Source organism: Tupaia chinensis, unplaced genomic scaffold (assembly GCF_000334495.1).
Source record: "Tupaia chinensis unplaced genomic scaffold, TupChi_1.0 Scaffold000622_1, whole genome shotgun sequence".
NCBI lineage: Eukaryota > Metazoa > Chordata > Mammalia > Scandentia > Tupaiidae > Tupaia > Tupaia belangeri.
This window is the reverse complement of record NW_006160142.1, coordinates 8468828-8485512: the sequence shown is the minus strand read 5'-3', so window position 1 is coordinate 8485512 and position 16685 is coordinate 8468828. Positions and strand designations below refer to the sequence as shown.

General features: G+C 37.9%; 1 pseudogene; it reads left to right on the top strand.

Annotated features, from left to right (window-relative positions):
• Positions 1 to 3512: 3512 nt before the first annotated feature.
• LOC102486248 (NADH dehydrogenase [ubiquinone] 1 beta subcomplex subunit 5, mitochondrial-like) lies at positions 3513 to 14581 on the top strand (annotated as a pseudogene).
• The last annotated feature ends 2104 nt before the right edge of the window (positions 14582 to 16685 follow it).

The window sequence follows — 16685 nt, the reverse complement described above, 5'->3', positions numbered from 1 at the left end:
TGTCAAGACTTTTCACGCTTTCAAATATTTCCCCTAACTCTCAGTTTCGTGTCTTGCCACCCTACATTACTGCAGAGCTGTTATCATACAGAGCTTTGTATAGAATGAGAATTAGTCCAGGACTCCTGCTTTTATATAAAATGCTTAATATATTCACAGTTGGCTATACTCCCCTATTCAATATGGCAGCCACTAGTCCTGCCCCCATGGCTATTTAAATTTAAATAAAATTAAATGAAATATTTAGTTCCTCTGTCACTAGACATATTTGAAGTACCCAGTGGCCACATGTAGCTCATGAGTACCTCATTTATCAGGGCAGGTATGGATGGACTTTTTCATCACCAAAAGTCTGAACAGGGCTGCTCTGGACCAACGCTTCACAAACTTATTCTGTAAAGGGTCAGGTAAATATTTTAGGCTCATCGGGCGTTATGTCTCTGTCTAAAGTTTTTCCTTGCTTTTTACAATGTTTAACAAAGTAAAAACTTCCACCAGATGGTGGCACAAGGGTAACACAGCTGGACTCACGTGGGAAGATCCTGAGTTTGAATCCTCAGGTTTTCCTGTGCGTTGCACAGTGATCCAGGCTGGCGGAGACTGAGAGTGGGTTGTGCTGTGAGGATTCAGATGGGGATGCTTAGCTCTCTCTCTCTCCTCCCTCTCTGTCTTATGGTAAAACAAATTTTTAAAAAAGAGGTAAAATCTATTCATGGCTGGTAGTCATTCAAAAATTGACCACTTGCCAGAATTAGGCCATCGTTTACAATTTGACAAGATCTCCTCTATAGATCATTTCCCTCATGAGAAAAGCTACTGTGCCCAACCTATTATTTTATTCCAGAAAATTCATCTGCTTTATGACCCCTCAGCTTCACTTAGCTCTGATCCCTTAGCCCCAAGTCCTCAGCTTGCTTCAACTTTTATTATATTAATTTGCACTTAGCATCACATAGATACTGTTTTCAATAGTCCTACCTGAAATAATTGGAAGTCTTGCAATTATTTTTACTTTAGTAAATCTTCTCTCAGAATTCCGTAAGAAATCACGTAACAGCCCTCACTGCCTTCTATTCCACTTTTCTAACTTCTCTGCATTTGCTAATGCTGCTCGGTGCTCACCTGACAAATATTCACTAGGTGATGTAGTATTTGTCTTACATTTCATGTTATGGAATATGAAGAAATAAACCAAAAATTCATGAAGCTTTTTTCTATGCTTTTTTTTCTATGCTTATGCACATACATAGTATTTTTTAATATACTCTGTAAACTATAATCTGTTTAATGCATAATCATTAAAATTAATATCCTGGGCATGTGTGCATGCATGCCCAAAATCTCAAGAGGAGAATGGAGAAAGGAATGTGGTGTGGTCACCCCTCTGAAGGGTGATTTCTCACTTTCTGTCTCTCTGGTGAGCATACACATCCTATAGCAAAAATTTCTCTCAAAAAAATTAATATCATATTAAAATGAAAAACTGGGGAGGTAAAGACAGTCTGTCTTTTTCATATAAATTAGTATTTTACTTACTTTCTGTTTTTCTCTATGAATAAACCATATTTCAATTCCTGAGGAGAATATTTTACCTAATAAATATAGATAACAATAAATGCAGATAAATAAGATTTTAATCTAAAAATAAAATGTAGCTTTTGATGTAATTTTTATTTATTTATTTTAATTTAATTTAATCTTTTTAAAGAAACTTTTCCCTATAAGGCATGAGTGCTCACCAGAGAGACAGAGAAACAGAAAGTGAGAAACCACCCCCTGGAGACATGGCCATGCTGCAATAGCTTCTCCTCCATTTTGGGTACACATGCACACGCACCTGCATGAGCTTCAAGCCTCTGGGTCAGGGACTCAGACCACAGTCAACCATGTGAGGATCCAGTGACATAACCATTACAACCATCTACTGGTCCCAAAAATGTAACTTTTTAAAAGTTTATTTTATTTTACGACACAGAGAGTGTGTGTGCAAGAGAGAGCACAAGAGAGACCAGTACATTGACAGGGTCTCATTACACACTCCCTTTCTCCTACCCCTCTAGGTAGTCAGGATCTTGGGTAGGCATGCACTTGGTGTGTTTTAGGTCAGTTCTGGATCTGAACCCGTGGTTGGCCACATGGCATCCAGCACTGCAGATCAGTACAGTACCACCTGTGCCATGATACCAGGGCCAATAAAATCAAACCAGCAATTAAAATCTACCTGAATAGAATTTCTGAGTTGAAAAAGAATTGGAGAAAATGGAAAGAACTGGGGGATATAAAGTTAAAATGTACTTCTTTAGGAATACAAAAGATAATGTGGGTTTAACAAAAGTATATTATATTTAGTATATCAAAAATGTTATGTGGCGGTAGCTGCAGTCCTAACACAATGCTCTGTAAAGTAGGATCTGCACGGAAGGGCCCGGGTTTGGATCCCAGGGCCTCCCTGCACATGCCAAGTATGCACACACGTGCCCACAATCCAGGCTGGTTGAGGCTTGAGATGGGTTGTGGCATGAACATCCTACTGGGGATGCCGCTCTGTCTCCTCTGTCTCATAAGAGATAAATAAATAAAATTTAAAACATGGATGCAAATTATATCTACTGTAACCAGAGCTACCTAAAGTGTGATAGTTGCTTTATAGATACTACTTACTTCAACATCATTTTTCTCTCCTGATTTGAGGAAATGAATGAACAGTCTGACTGTAATTGACCATAGACCAATATAGATGTTCTTTTAAAGCAAACACAACCAATCAGCTGCCAGACAAAAGCCATGACAATTTCAAAATATGTATCTCTGTCTTCCAGTTTTTCTTGAACTTGTGCTGAGTACATCTTACTGTTAAGGCACTTGAGGAAGGTAGATTGTTACATCATCATACAACTGTTCCATGGACGTCAGTTTATTTCCCCAGTAACAGGTTCTATATTCAACCCTCTTAACATTTCTTTCTTCTTGTGGAACAATATATCCACCTTCATTCAAAGATTTAATTTACTTTGAAAATCAATTTCCTTTAACATACAGCATGATCTCAATATTTAACAGCTGTGTTAACAGGACTTGATATACTGAACAGTCCTTCTGAAAGCTAGAAATCTGATACCTTGTCTCTACAAAAAGCAGAAGGGTACAAAAATATACTCAGATGTAAAATGTAATGGAGCTGAAAACTAAAAGCTTAAACATCAATTAGCTGGCATCCAGTGTCTAAGAGGATGACAGGGACATTTTGAATTTCTTTTTAAAAATCTTGCCTCTCATCTGGAAGTAAAACCAGTAGAGACAGGATAACACTTCAGTACAAACGTGATATCACATTTTTCATTGGGGAAAACATAGTGAATATATTACCAGTTCCACAATTCTTTTTAATAATTGGCTTTTAGTGCATGAGTTATGATGCCAGAATTTGTACTAGGTACTGCCAGACAAAAACATCAGGACTTAGCAACTTCATTTCTTAAAGTCAATCAGAGAAGGACAGCACTGGGTCGAGCATGAATTCTGCACGAGTGGGCAGAGTGGCTCAGCCCGGCAGCATGTCCTCAGCAGGGACCAGACCATGGCGGAAGTATGACATGGGACACTGTGGTAATGGTCTGGGGGCGATGCCACCAGGAGAGAGTGACGAGTCACTAGTCCATTTCCACATGAGGACGGGCACTTTTCAATTCCTCTGCAAAGAGCTGACAGGTCTGATTACAGTGACAGGCTTCCCATCCCCAGGAGAAAGTCCTGTGCGTGAGGAAATGGCGATCGTCCTTGGGAGCCCTGCTGGAACCCAAACGCTGATTTCCTCCACACAGAGTGGGACAGGATTGCTGAGGTTGGCAAGGCAGGTGAGATTCATCTTTATTTAGAAAAGTCAGTAACTTTCCCTTGAAGATTGTTTATAAAAAAGAAAACCACCAAAGTTCATTTCAATCAATCGCTGAATCGGAAGTAAAATAAAACTTCAAAAGGAAAAGCCTCCCATTTCTGTTAACACTTTAGACTGTGAAAGAACAGTGTAGCCAGTCGCCAAAAGGTTTTATACCTCCCTGTGAGGTGTGACAAGTCTTTGCAACTGAGTCCGTAGTTGACAAAATGCCTTGAGATCCACATTAGCAGAGTCCCACCGCTGGTTGGAATTAACTGCCATTATTTTACATTGTGATTTAGAGAGAAGTGGCCAGTTAGATTCAGGTAACTCTCTGAGTTCATGAAACAGTTAACCAAGAAGAAGAGCCATGAGGAATGATTTGTCAACTTGAAAATTTTATGGTGATAATAGTATGTTGGAAAGAAAAGAATGATATAATGTCGAATGCACACAGAAGGCTGTGGTTTGCATGGAAACTAAAATAACAAAAAGGAATGGCCAGATGGGGATTTATAAATATGGTTCTGCAACATCCGGGAGCAATCGTGCTCTGACTCTCATCAATGGGTACTGACTCCCTGGGCAGAAAAACTCCTAGTGTGGAAAAGAGCACTTCACTGTGTTCATTTTTTTTTTTCCCCCAGACTGTGTTCTCTGGAGCAAAGTCATTAGGTTAAAACCAGGAGTTAAGCAAAAAAAAAAAAAAAAAAGTTTTTATCTACTAACTTTAGAAAGCACTATAAGCTATATACTTCACTTATGGGCTGATAATAGATATTAATGTATTAGGTGCTCTAAGGACTTTTAACTAAAGAAACTTTTTTTTTTTTTTTTTTTTTTGGTAGAGGTTTTTGCTATAGGGCGCATGCACTCACCAGAAATACAGAAAGAGACAGAGAGACATCACCCCCAGGGGGGATGGCCACGCTGCAATCCCTTCTCCTCCATTCTCCTCTTGGGATCTTGGGCACACGCGCACACACGCCTGGCATGAGTTTAAGCCACCGGGTCCAGGACTTTAACCGTGGTCGACTATGTGGGAGTCCAGAGACATAGTTTTTATGTCAACTGCTGGTCTCTCCTTTCACTCTTCAAGAAAAATTGGCTACATTTAAAATGGAGTGAAGAGAGGCAGAAATTTTATCAGTTAACTCTACTATGTAAAAATAACCACACACATGCAGCCTGTCAAGACCTTCTGTTTTCGTTTTTTTGTTTTGCTTTGTAGAGGTTTTTTCCTATAGGGCACGTGCACTCACCAGAAAGACAGAGAGAGACAGAGAGACAGAAAGCGAGAAGTCACTCCCCCAGGGAGGATTGCCATGCCGCGATCCCTTCTCTTCCATTCTCCTCTCGGGATCTTGGGCACGCACGCACACGCGCTCGGCGTGAGTTTAAGCCACCAGGTCCAAGACTCGAACTACGGTCAACTACATGGGAGTCCAGTGACATAGCCATTACGCTAACTGCTGGTCCCTCAAGACCTTCTTTATGAGGGAGGGAAAAGGGAGCAGGAGAAGCATTACAAACCATAACTCACCTGTTCCCACCCTTAGCCTGATGGTGCATCACAGTGCACACTTCTCAGTGCACACCTCACAAGTAGTGAGCTGTGCCACAACTGATGGTAACTAATGCTAAAAATCCAAGTGTGTGAATTATTTCCTGATGGTTAGACTCACTGGCGTTTGCCCACTTTTTTTCTTTAAAAGACCAGAGAGTAAGTGATTTGGGTGTTTTAGGCTTTGTTAAGCCAAGGCAAATTCAAAGTTACCCAGCCACTTTTACAACCATTTGAAATGTTATCAATTTAAATAATGTGTAATCTCTTATTTCATGAGCAGCAGAAAAGAAAAATGGACAGCTGGTCGAATTTAACTGGTAGGTCTTAGATTGTTGCTCCTTGGTTTAGAGCATGCACTCTAGAGTTCCAGTCTTCTCATTTAAAAAATGAAGGTGATAATAATACCTCCTTACTTGTTTAGATAGTTGGGAAGATGACTTATCCAATATGGATAAAACACTACAACCCTGCCTGACAGTGAGTGCTCAGTAAATGTTTACTATCATTTTTTTATGTAGAGGAATTTATGTTAGTCCAAAAATTAATACACCATGGGATGCATCCCACATGCTCCTTTAATGATAAAATCTGAGTGGAGTTTGTGTTTAGTGCTCCAGAAAACACTTAGGAATGTGGTGATTCTGTGAGCTTAATCTATCACATGTATTACTCTACTAAAGCAGTAAGAACCACTGATTAAAAGATTAGAATAGCTGGGTCCTAATTATAGCCTTGCCCTGGTTCTTATGAATGCAAGATGTCTACTCACTTTGTGTCTCGGTTTACTCACCCATGAAATAGAGTTAGCAATTGTTAGCAATTCAGAAAGCATGTGCGTATAAAATATTAAGTAGAGAAGTAATATAGAAAAAAAACAGCTAGCTTACAGACTACAACATAAAATTTAACATAACTCAGATGTCTGTTTACCCCAGGAGACCTACTGAACTTTTTATTTTATCTGAGAAAGTAGCTGCTAGGAGAGAGGTTATCCGAGTTTGTATTGGAGACAAACCCTCCACCATGGATACGCCTTCAGAACAGGCAGTAAGTGTAGAAAACCTCTTTGAACATACAAAAGTTCTGGGAATTTTATGGCCTTCCTACTGAATTGAGCCCAAATGTCTATATTTCCATCAACCTAAAATATCTCTAAAATGGAAAAAAATTGTTTTTGAAAATGATGATCCTATAATATCACAAAGGAACAAAATCCACTCATAGATTGAGAATTTTGTAAATTCCTCAAATATAGAAAGCAATACAATATTGGGGCCAGGTAGTAGAGCAGCAGTAAAGCAATTGACCCACGTGGGAAGGTCCTGGGTTCACACCTGGAACATCCCTTTGATGCATGATCAGGGTGGATAGTGCTATGAAAAGCCTGTTAGTGGTATTGTCTACCTCTCTCTCTTTGTCTTTATCACATGGAAGAAAAAAATAAAAGAACTTTATAGAAAGAAAAAAGACAAGATTGATAGGAAGAAAAAAAAAAAGACTACCTAAAACACTGGTGGCCTAAGTATTAAAGAAATTCAAAGCTGGAGTCCTCGAATCCATTAGCAGGCATCACAATAACAGGGTGAAGACCTTCATTCTGCACAGCTGAGGGCATTGGCTCTCAACATGCAGAACAGACAAGAAAGATGGCTGCCCCAGATGACTCATTCAAGAATTGCTGTCTAAAATCCTGGGGATCATCTATTCCAAGAGGTCTCCAGTATGTGTAGACACTGAAAGGTAAGAGTAGTATCTAAATAGACAGAGAGTGGACAAGAACTTCACCATCCTGACTGATTTACTCATCTGCTTCATGAAAATTTCTAAAAATTAGGGAGATGATAGTCTCAGAGCCTGCATTATTGTTTAAGGCATGAGATGATACATACCTCTAAGAATCCTAACTGGAGCTACAAGGGAGACTTACAGAGGAACCTTTAAATGTGCACGGTGAATTCAACCTAAGCAATAGGGCAGCATATTGACAGCTAGACCAGTCAAATGGAGATAAGATGGCTTCCCTTGATACATTATAAGTAAGTTCAAGTCTTACATTTAAATTAGCAATGAGAAAGAAAGAAAGAAAGAAAGAAAGAAAGAAAGAAAGAAAGAAAGAAAGAAAGAAAGAAAGAAAGAAAGAAAAATATCCATGTATATCCTTTCAGAGACTGCCTTTATTTTAAAATGTTTTTAATATATAATAGTGGAATGTGGCTGAAGAGGACTGACAGCCCACTTCCATTATTTACTATCACATCCCTCATCTTTATCGCCAGGGATTTAACATGTCTAAACCATTGTGTGGAAGAATGTTTCACTTAAAAAAAAAATCATTAGATTCGCCCATAGTTGTTAACCTTTGCATTAGCCAGAAGACATTTTGATTTTAAAAATCAATCTAGCTGCAACAATAAAGGCAATAGAATCATAATTTTCTGGAAATGACTCCAGCAATGAGTTCTTAATATCAAATGCTTCTTACAGAAAAGTCTTTGAAAAATAAATGTCTCTTGCTTATCACAAGAAGGCAAGATAATACTTAAGAGAAGAGTCGTGAATTCCTAGAAAATTATTTTCTCATGAGGAAAGAATTATTCAGATGCCCATAAGGAGATAATTCAGGAGTGGAGTAACTGAGGATGGCAGATGTCCCCCACCCTCCTCTCCATTTTCATGAAGTAATTCCTTTATCATGAATCATATCTCTATTTTACCAGCTGTAAAACATGCCCACATCTGTGTGGCCAGATGAGATCACTGATAGGGTAGAATGGAACTCTCTTTTCTTTTTATTTCCTTCACTCTTTTTATCTTCATCTCTATTATGGAGAGGTTTTCTAACATAATGAGGAACACTAGTATGCTGTGAGTTATTATATCTTGGGTATCCACCTGCAAAAAGATGAAACTGGGCCCCATCTCTCACCTTTAATAAAAATTAACTTAAAATGGATCAAAGATCTAAACCCAAGACCTCAAACTATGAAACTACTGGTAGAACACACAGGGGAAACTCCTAGAGACATAGGAATAGGTTCTTGAACAAGAACCCCAAAGCACAGGCAATAATCCCCAAAATAGACAAGTGGGATTACATGAGATTTAAAAGCTTCTGCACAGCAAAATAAATAATAATAAGAGTTAATCAATAACCCCCACAATGGGAGAATATATTTGCAAACTATGCCTCAGATAAGGAACTGATAACTAAGATATACGGGAAACTCAAACAGCTTACCCAAAAACTAAATATATAAAATAAATAAATATATAAATAACGATCAACCCAATTAAAAGGGCAAATGAGCTGAACAGACAACTCTCTACGGAAGATATACAAATGGCCAGAAAGCATATGAAAAACTGTTCAAGATATCTTATCATAAGGTAGATGTAAACCAAAACTACAATAAGGTAATACCTAGACCCAGTCAGAATGGTTAAGAAAAAAATAATGAAAAAAAAATGGTAAGTGCTGAGAAGGCTGTGGTGAAAAGGGAACTCTCCTACACTGTTAGTGGGAATGTAAGTTAGTATAGCCAATGTGGAGAACAGTATGGATGTCTACAAATAGAACTACCATATGAACCAGTAATTCCACTCCTGGGTATCCACCCAAAGGAGAGGAAAATGCTCAGTCAGAAAAGCATTTGTACATCCTTATTTATTGCAGCACTATTCACAATTACCAAGACATGGAACCAACACAAATATCCATGAACAGATGAATGGATTGAAAAAGTGTGGATCATATACATTACAGAATACTACTCAGCTATAGAAAACAATGAGACCCTGGCATTTGATAGAAAGTGGACAAATATGGAAGATTTACTGCTAAGTGAAGCAAAGCAGAAAATAAAGAGAGACAGTGTATGTCCCCAATCATTATATACTGAACGTCCATTATATACTGAAATACTGGACAATATAAAGGCACGGAGAGCCACTGTAGACACAGAGACAGTGTGAGAGGAGGGTGAAATGGCAGAGGGTGAGAGAGAGGGAATCAAGGGGAAAAAAAAAAGAAGTAAAACAGTGAAGAAACACGAATGGAAAATTAGCTGTTAAAGATTATAGGTATAGCACTATCCTCGGGCAAACATTCAGTGTATTCTAAATGGTAAAATTTATTTGTATGCTGTAATGATATACAGTGAAGGAATATAAAGCGAATTTTAAAAATTAATTTTAAAAAAGACATTTCTTTTTCTTATGGTTTCATTATCCTTTTATTCTCTGTTGGATGTGAAAGACCTGAAGGAACATATCAGTGATGCACTTTCTAGAGAAACAGTGTCAAACTTTATTGGCTAATGCGAACACAAATGTAGGAGAAAGCAGGACTATGATGGGAGAGGAACAGAAAAAGAAAGAAAGAAGCCCAGAGACAAATGCAGCCATGGCCCATAACGCCCCATCCTCACTCCTCTGGATGCCAGGATACTCTTGAGAGTACTAGAAAAAGTTGGTTCTTGATGGTGGTGGACTGTAACTTATTCTTCCCCAGAATTTAGTCATAACATGGATGAAGCAGAAATATAGCTTATGTGGGTCACAAAAGCTCCTGCACTTTTTCCAGATATTTTACCACTGAAACGCAGTTTAAGGCTAAATCCATCCAAGAACACTTGCCTTGTAAATATTTTATAATCTAGAATTCTTTCCTCTTTTTCACTTTTGTATCTCTAAGATGTCAAACAATTTTCTTTATTGTAAATAATTCCTAGTTGCATGGAACCAGCAGTTGGCATAATGTCTGTGTTGCTGAACTCCCTGTGGCTTAAAGTCACGCCCGGCACATGTACATGTGTCCCCAGGATCCCAAGAGGAGAATGGAGGAGAAGAGATTGTGGCATGGCCATCCCCTTGTCTCTCTTTCTTGTCTTTCTCTGTCTTTCTGGTGAGCACACACGCCCTATAGAAAAAACTTTTCAAAAAAAAGAAGAAGTCTTGGTTCCATGGAGCCATGAGGAAAAAAAGAGAAAGAAAGAAAGACAGGAAAAGAAAGAAAGAAATTTGAGTAATTTAAGCAGACTCCCTCTTACTTTGAGCAAATAAAGTGTATATGGCAGGGTGGACTGTTGTAATTATTACTTGGTTTTAGTATTTCTTTTTGTGTTGTGATGACTTTTTTTTTCCTTTTTCTTTTTTTCTTTTTAAAATTTTATTTTCAGTAGGGCACATGCACTCACCAGAGAGAGATTTTTTTAATAAAGAGAGAGAGGAGAACGATAAAGCCTCCCTAGGGAATGGTCACACCACAATCCCTTTTCTTCCATTTCTCTCTCCTTTCAGGATTTTGGGCACATGCACCTGGCATTTCTTAGCGACTATGTCTGTGACTCAGATTACTTGTTTGTCCAAGGAATGTGCCGGTGATGCAGTTTTTAGAGAAATGGCTTCAAACTCAATTGGCTCAATCCAGCCACCTTACCCACCATGCAAGTGGATGACCCAACAATGACATTTTAAATTCTGGTTGTTACAAAAAATATATTGCTATTGTGAAAACTACCATAAACGACTAAAAAAATAAATTGAAATCACCCATACTGCCACCACTCAAAAAAATCTCAAAAATTTATTATTCGTTTGTCAGTTTTTATTCATATGTAACCCACAAACACACATAGCATATATTTATAAAATTAGTAACAGCAAGTCCATATAATGTTAACCTTAACATTTTTCACTAAATATAATTATTTTTATTTTTCTTAAATGTTATGAAAAGTTATTTTATGACTCAGTGTTTCCTTTTTACGCACTGTCATTTATTGAACTAGACCTCTATTGCTGAAATATTTTATTTTTATTATGAACTACACTGCAGCAATCACCCTTCATTTATTCACCTTAAGCAAATACCATTTACACTTCTTAGACTGCCTTTACCAAGTTCCCAAGAAGCTAGCCTGTTGCCACTGCCACCTCTTAGCAACAATGTACCTAGTGTAAGTAATTGCACATGGAGAATAACAAATGGTTTCTTCTGAAATTGGAGATATCATGACATAAGATGGGAAGAGGAACAAATAGATAGACTCTGCTTCTCAAAGTGATAGTTGATAATAAGATATTGGGAAAGCACCCAGTAACTAAGATGAATGGTTGAATAGCAGCATAGTCAATCCTGAATGAGCTTTAGAATGGAGGCAAATGTTGTATAGATGGGAAATGAAAATGGAGGATGAGTAATCTCAAAAGCAATCTAATCAAGATAAAAAATCATTAATATTTTATTTTAAAATGGGAAACATTTCTACAGACAGTAAGGAGAATTTCCTAAGTCTAGACTTTACATAGTATTAGTATAAATTAGCATTGTCTAAGCCCATACAGTTATAGATACCATAAGGAGAATTGATCAGAGGCAAGGAAGCTAACCCAGGATTGAATGTGTGCCTTCAGGTAACCTGCATCCTGGATCAGCCCCATGTAGATAGCCCAGAGCTGCTATATAATGCAATATTGACAAAAGCATGTAGATAGTCCATAGCTGCTGTATAATACAATACTGACAAATGGCTATACTGCTTTTTCTTTTTTAGAGGTTTTGGCTATAGGGCGCGTGTGCTCACCAGAAAGACAGAGAGAGACAGAGAGACAGAAAGTGAAAAATCACCCCCCAGGGGGGGATGGCCATACCGCAATCCATTCGCCTCCATTCTCCTCTTGGGATCTTGGGCACACACACACGCACACATGCATACAGGTCCAATGTGAGTTTAAGCCACCGGGTCTGGGATTTGAACCACAGTCGACTACATGCGAGTTCAGCAACATAGCCATTACCCCAACTGCTGGTCCCACCATACTGCATTTTAATTGAAGCTTTGGGAAGAAATTAATGTTCTAACAAATAGAGCCCTAAGAATGTCACTAAAGTCATTAATGGCAAAGAAAGTAAAAGTGCAAATCTCCATTAAAGCTGCACACCTGGCAAAAAGTTTGCATTAATCACTTAAATCCAGATTATTTTAAGCCAAGTTTTCTCCAAAATATATAGGTTTCCATTAGGGCCATGGAGTATTTTTCTTACTGATAACCAAGTTGAGAACTGTGGTAGGTAAACTATCCATACCAGAGTTTTACTACTTAGCGTACAAGTTTCCTATAAGTCAGTGTGCTTTCATTATTGTAGTTATTTCACTTTGGTCTGTTAAGAGCACAATGATCCCATCTCCTGAAAAAGACTCTCTCCTTGACCAAATCTGAATCAGGCTTTTCTGTGTCTTCTTTTTGAGTAGGCACCAATGTTGGACTCTATCCTTGACCAGCACAGTCCAGTTTTAGCAAGGATCCTACTGAATAGGTTTAGCAAAGATCCCCCACCTACGACATCTGGTCACATTACTTATACCCTACCCTTGATATCTTCTCACCCGAACAGCCTTCGGTGAAAATGCTCCTTAGATGTTTCCTCTTAGTAATTTTCATACACTGACCCCATCCTGCTCCTTGACTATAAATTCTCACTTGTCCTTGTATTTGAATTACATCCCATCTTGCTCCTCTACTGCAAAAAACACATTGTAATAATCTCCTTCTTTAATACGTATCATGAATATTTCTTTTAGTTTAACACCCCTACCTCTATTCAGACAGATTATGAGCCCTTGTCTCTACCACAGGCAGAACTATATTGTCCTCAACGCCATCTTCTTTCTTTCGGAAGGTTCCAGAGGTTGGCTCCCTGTCTTACTTTTCTATGACTGCTGTGATTTGGATGGGCTGTCCCAAAATTCATGCATTGGAATTTGGTTGTACTCTGAGTATATTAAAAAGGGACTTAGATTAAGGCAGGGCCTTTGGGGAGATTAGGTATCAGGGGCCCCGTGATTGTGTGCCAGTGTGTTTAAAAGGAGAAAGAATAAAACAGGAAGAGAAACACATGAACACAGATACATTTTCTGCTCTGCTCAAGATCCCTATTCTACCGTCTTTCCTAACAACCAGAAGACCTTCACAAGATCCAGCTTCTGAACCTTGGGATTCTTATTAGCTGAATAAACTTCTGTTTTTATAAATTACACAGACTTGGATAATTCTATTGTTAGCTGCAGAATGGACTAGAAGAATGGTAACCCCCAAGTTGACCCCCCCACCACCACCACATGTGATGTCACTTTTCTTCGGTAATGAACTGATAAACATGTAACAACAGGTTCTTCAGGAAAATAAGCATGGAAGCAGTCACACATATACAAAAAATCCTTGATTGCTATAAAAAATGTGCAGCACACAACTTAACAAATCGTAGAATAGGATATGTAGTCCTATATAAGCAGTCAATTCTCACAGAATATCTTGATTGACGTTTGTCAAATTCTTATGTCTGCCTCTAATTTATTAATGCAATTGATGAGATTTAATAAGGCTATTGGAGGATCCTTCCATTTATATTAATGAGTAACAGGAAAGTGAAACCAAAAAGATGTTTGTCAGAACATCACTCATTACCCCATGATAAAAGTGACTTTTTATGAAGTGGGGTAATAGTTTTTAAATATTGCAACATTTTCTGATTTTCTAATACACAAATACAACACTTGTAATTATAAAATGCATAGTCGTAGCCATAGTGACCTTGAGTTTATTGCAATAGGCTTCGATCACTATAGTGGTTTCCTCTCTTGCCACTGGCGTGGAACTCAACTCAGATTCAGGGACTTCCTCATGCATGGCTTTCCAAAGACTATTGCTCCCATTCGACACAGTGGACACCATGGGAAAAGATTATCATCCAGCCTTCAGGATTCTATGGCAGGTATTTTTGCATTTGGTGAAATTCTACATTTTGTTGACGGGGCTTCCAGTAGCAGTTGGCATACCTTTGGTGAATGTATTCATTGGTGAAGCAGTATTAGCAGAAATTCTAGAAGGTTACGTCCCAGAACATTGGAAATATTACAAGCATCCTATAATAAGGTGGATTGACAGTACTTTCTTTGATGATCCTAAAAAAATTATGAAAGAACAATGGCCATCATTCAGATTAAAGCCCAAAAGGCTGGGTTATGTTTAAAGGAGCTAGAAGATTAATGTGTAAGGGAGGAGATGGGCCTTGGTATTAATATCTGACCACTGATAAGGCATTTGTGGACCATTCTCCAAAAGCAGCTCCTGATGGCTAATCATTTATTGCTCCAAATGCAAAGAATATCTGTTTAGTGGAAGATAATTAATGAATATATTCTATTTGTATTTTTGCTCTCTGTGTTGAATAAGAGAGCTTCTTCCATTGGAAAATAAAACAAAACAAAAGAAAATGTATTGTACAGAGGTCAGCATCACTTCCTGAAGTTTAGACTAGTAGCTGGAAAGTCTTGACTCATGGGTCAAATCTAGGCAACTTTCCTGCTTTGGTAAATAAAATAAAGTTTTATTACTATAGAGGTATGGCACAATTTTGCCAACTACTTATTTAGAAAATCAATTTAAAAAATTAGTCAAGTCTTGATGTGTAGCATTTGCAGATTTCTGTGGTGTGGAAATTTCCACAATGGTCGATTTCAAGGTACTAACCTGACTGTGAAGTTAGGAAGAGATGCACAATAACATGTGATTGCATATTTCTACCAAATGCAATAGATACAAATAACCTTGATTATACATAATAACAACATGTAATAAAATAATTAGGAAGTGATACATTTTGGATATGTTTTTAAGGCTTGCTTTTAACATTATGTAATTATAAGTTACATAATGTGTTAACTTTGGCTGTGTTTAACACGTGCCTAAGATAGAAACCCAAAACCCAGCTCTCATGAGCCAGTAGGATCCAGCTGCAGCACAGCACTGATGTCCTCCCACTCTCCGCACCTTACAGCTTTTCTTCTATGCTCCTCTTGCTCCTGTTCCTCTACTGAATTCAGCGTTTTAGAGGTTTAATGAGGAAGAAATAGGCTTTTGATATTGTAGGCAAGAAAATATAGACAATGGGTGTTTTCCGAATTAATATCTGTGAGGAGAGTCATATTTGAGGCATTCTAGGATAATGAGGTAGCAGAAAATGTAGCCTGGTAGTCTAGATACAATAGTATGTGGATGCTAACACTTGACTTACAGTTATAAAGATGATTGAATGAGGTATGAATTTGAGCTGGCAATGTCATCTTCACATATGGAAGGTAGCACTGTCAACAGAAACAATTATTTAAGTTGTCTTGACGAGATACGCCTTTCAAATTAAGATATGGTCCCTGAAGAAGTTTCCCGATCCAAAAGTTAATATTGGTGAGCTTCGTACTTAATATGCATGCCTGAAATAGGACTTTTGATATGTAAATTACTCATGCCCTCTTTGAGAATTATTATGAATGATAATGCTGGAACAACCCATATGCAGACACGACACCTGCCAGGTCCTGCAAGGCCTCTCTCTGCAACAGGTATAAGGATTCTGGGCATATGGTGTGTGTCACAAACAAATGTTTCGCCATTTAAGTATGGGACTTAAAACACTCCTGAGTTAAGAACAGCAGGAAGACAGTTACAAAGTGAGGAGGGGAAGGAATGACTAAGACTCTGTAGACAGTAACCACGTTGAGAACAGTGAAGGGAATACAAATATGAATATCTTCTGATGAATTCAAATACATAAATTAAGGGTCTTCCCTGGCCTAAAATTAACAGAAGCAATGCTTTCTTTGGAAATATGCAAGGTTCATTTACATGGGTCTTCTGGATCCTGTAAGGATTAAATGAGATATGTAATTATATCACCTCATTAAGGGTATTTCAAATAGCAGAGACGTGAAAACTAATGATTATCATCCAACGGGCACCAGAAAAGGTAACGGTCTCTAAAACGTCCATACTTATAACTTCCTGATGCTTGAAGAAATATCAAGTGACTTGATTATTACAGAGAAAATTTAAAATCCACATGTCCCTCAGAAGTTTAGCGAAAGAATTAAGTTCATTAGCAAATCAATTAAATGGGGGGGCTGGGATAGGCATAGAAAGAAATCATGGATACCAGAGACAATGGGAGGAGGGTTGGACAGGGCAGAGGGTTAGGAATAGGGAATCAAGGATGGAAAAAAAAAAAAAACGCAAAATATATAAGACATAAGAAATGAAAAATTGTTGATAACACGTATGTTGATGTGCTTGATTGAGCCAACAGACAGTGTATTTTGGGTGAAAAATTCACTTTGTATACTGTAATGATGTATAGCATATTAATGTTAAAAAAAGAAAAATAAAAAAATAGAAAAAAAAAACAGAAAG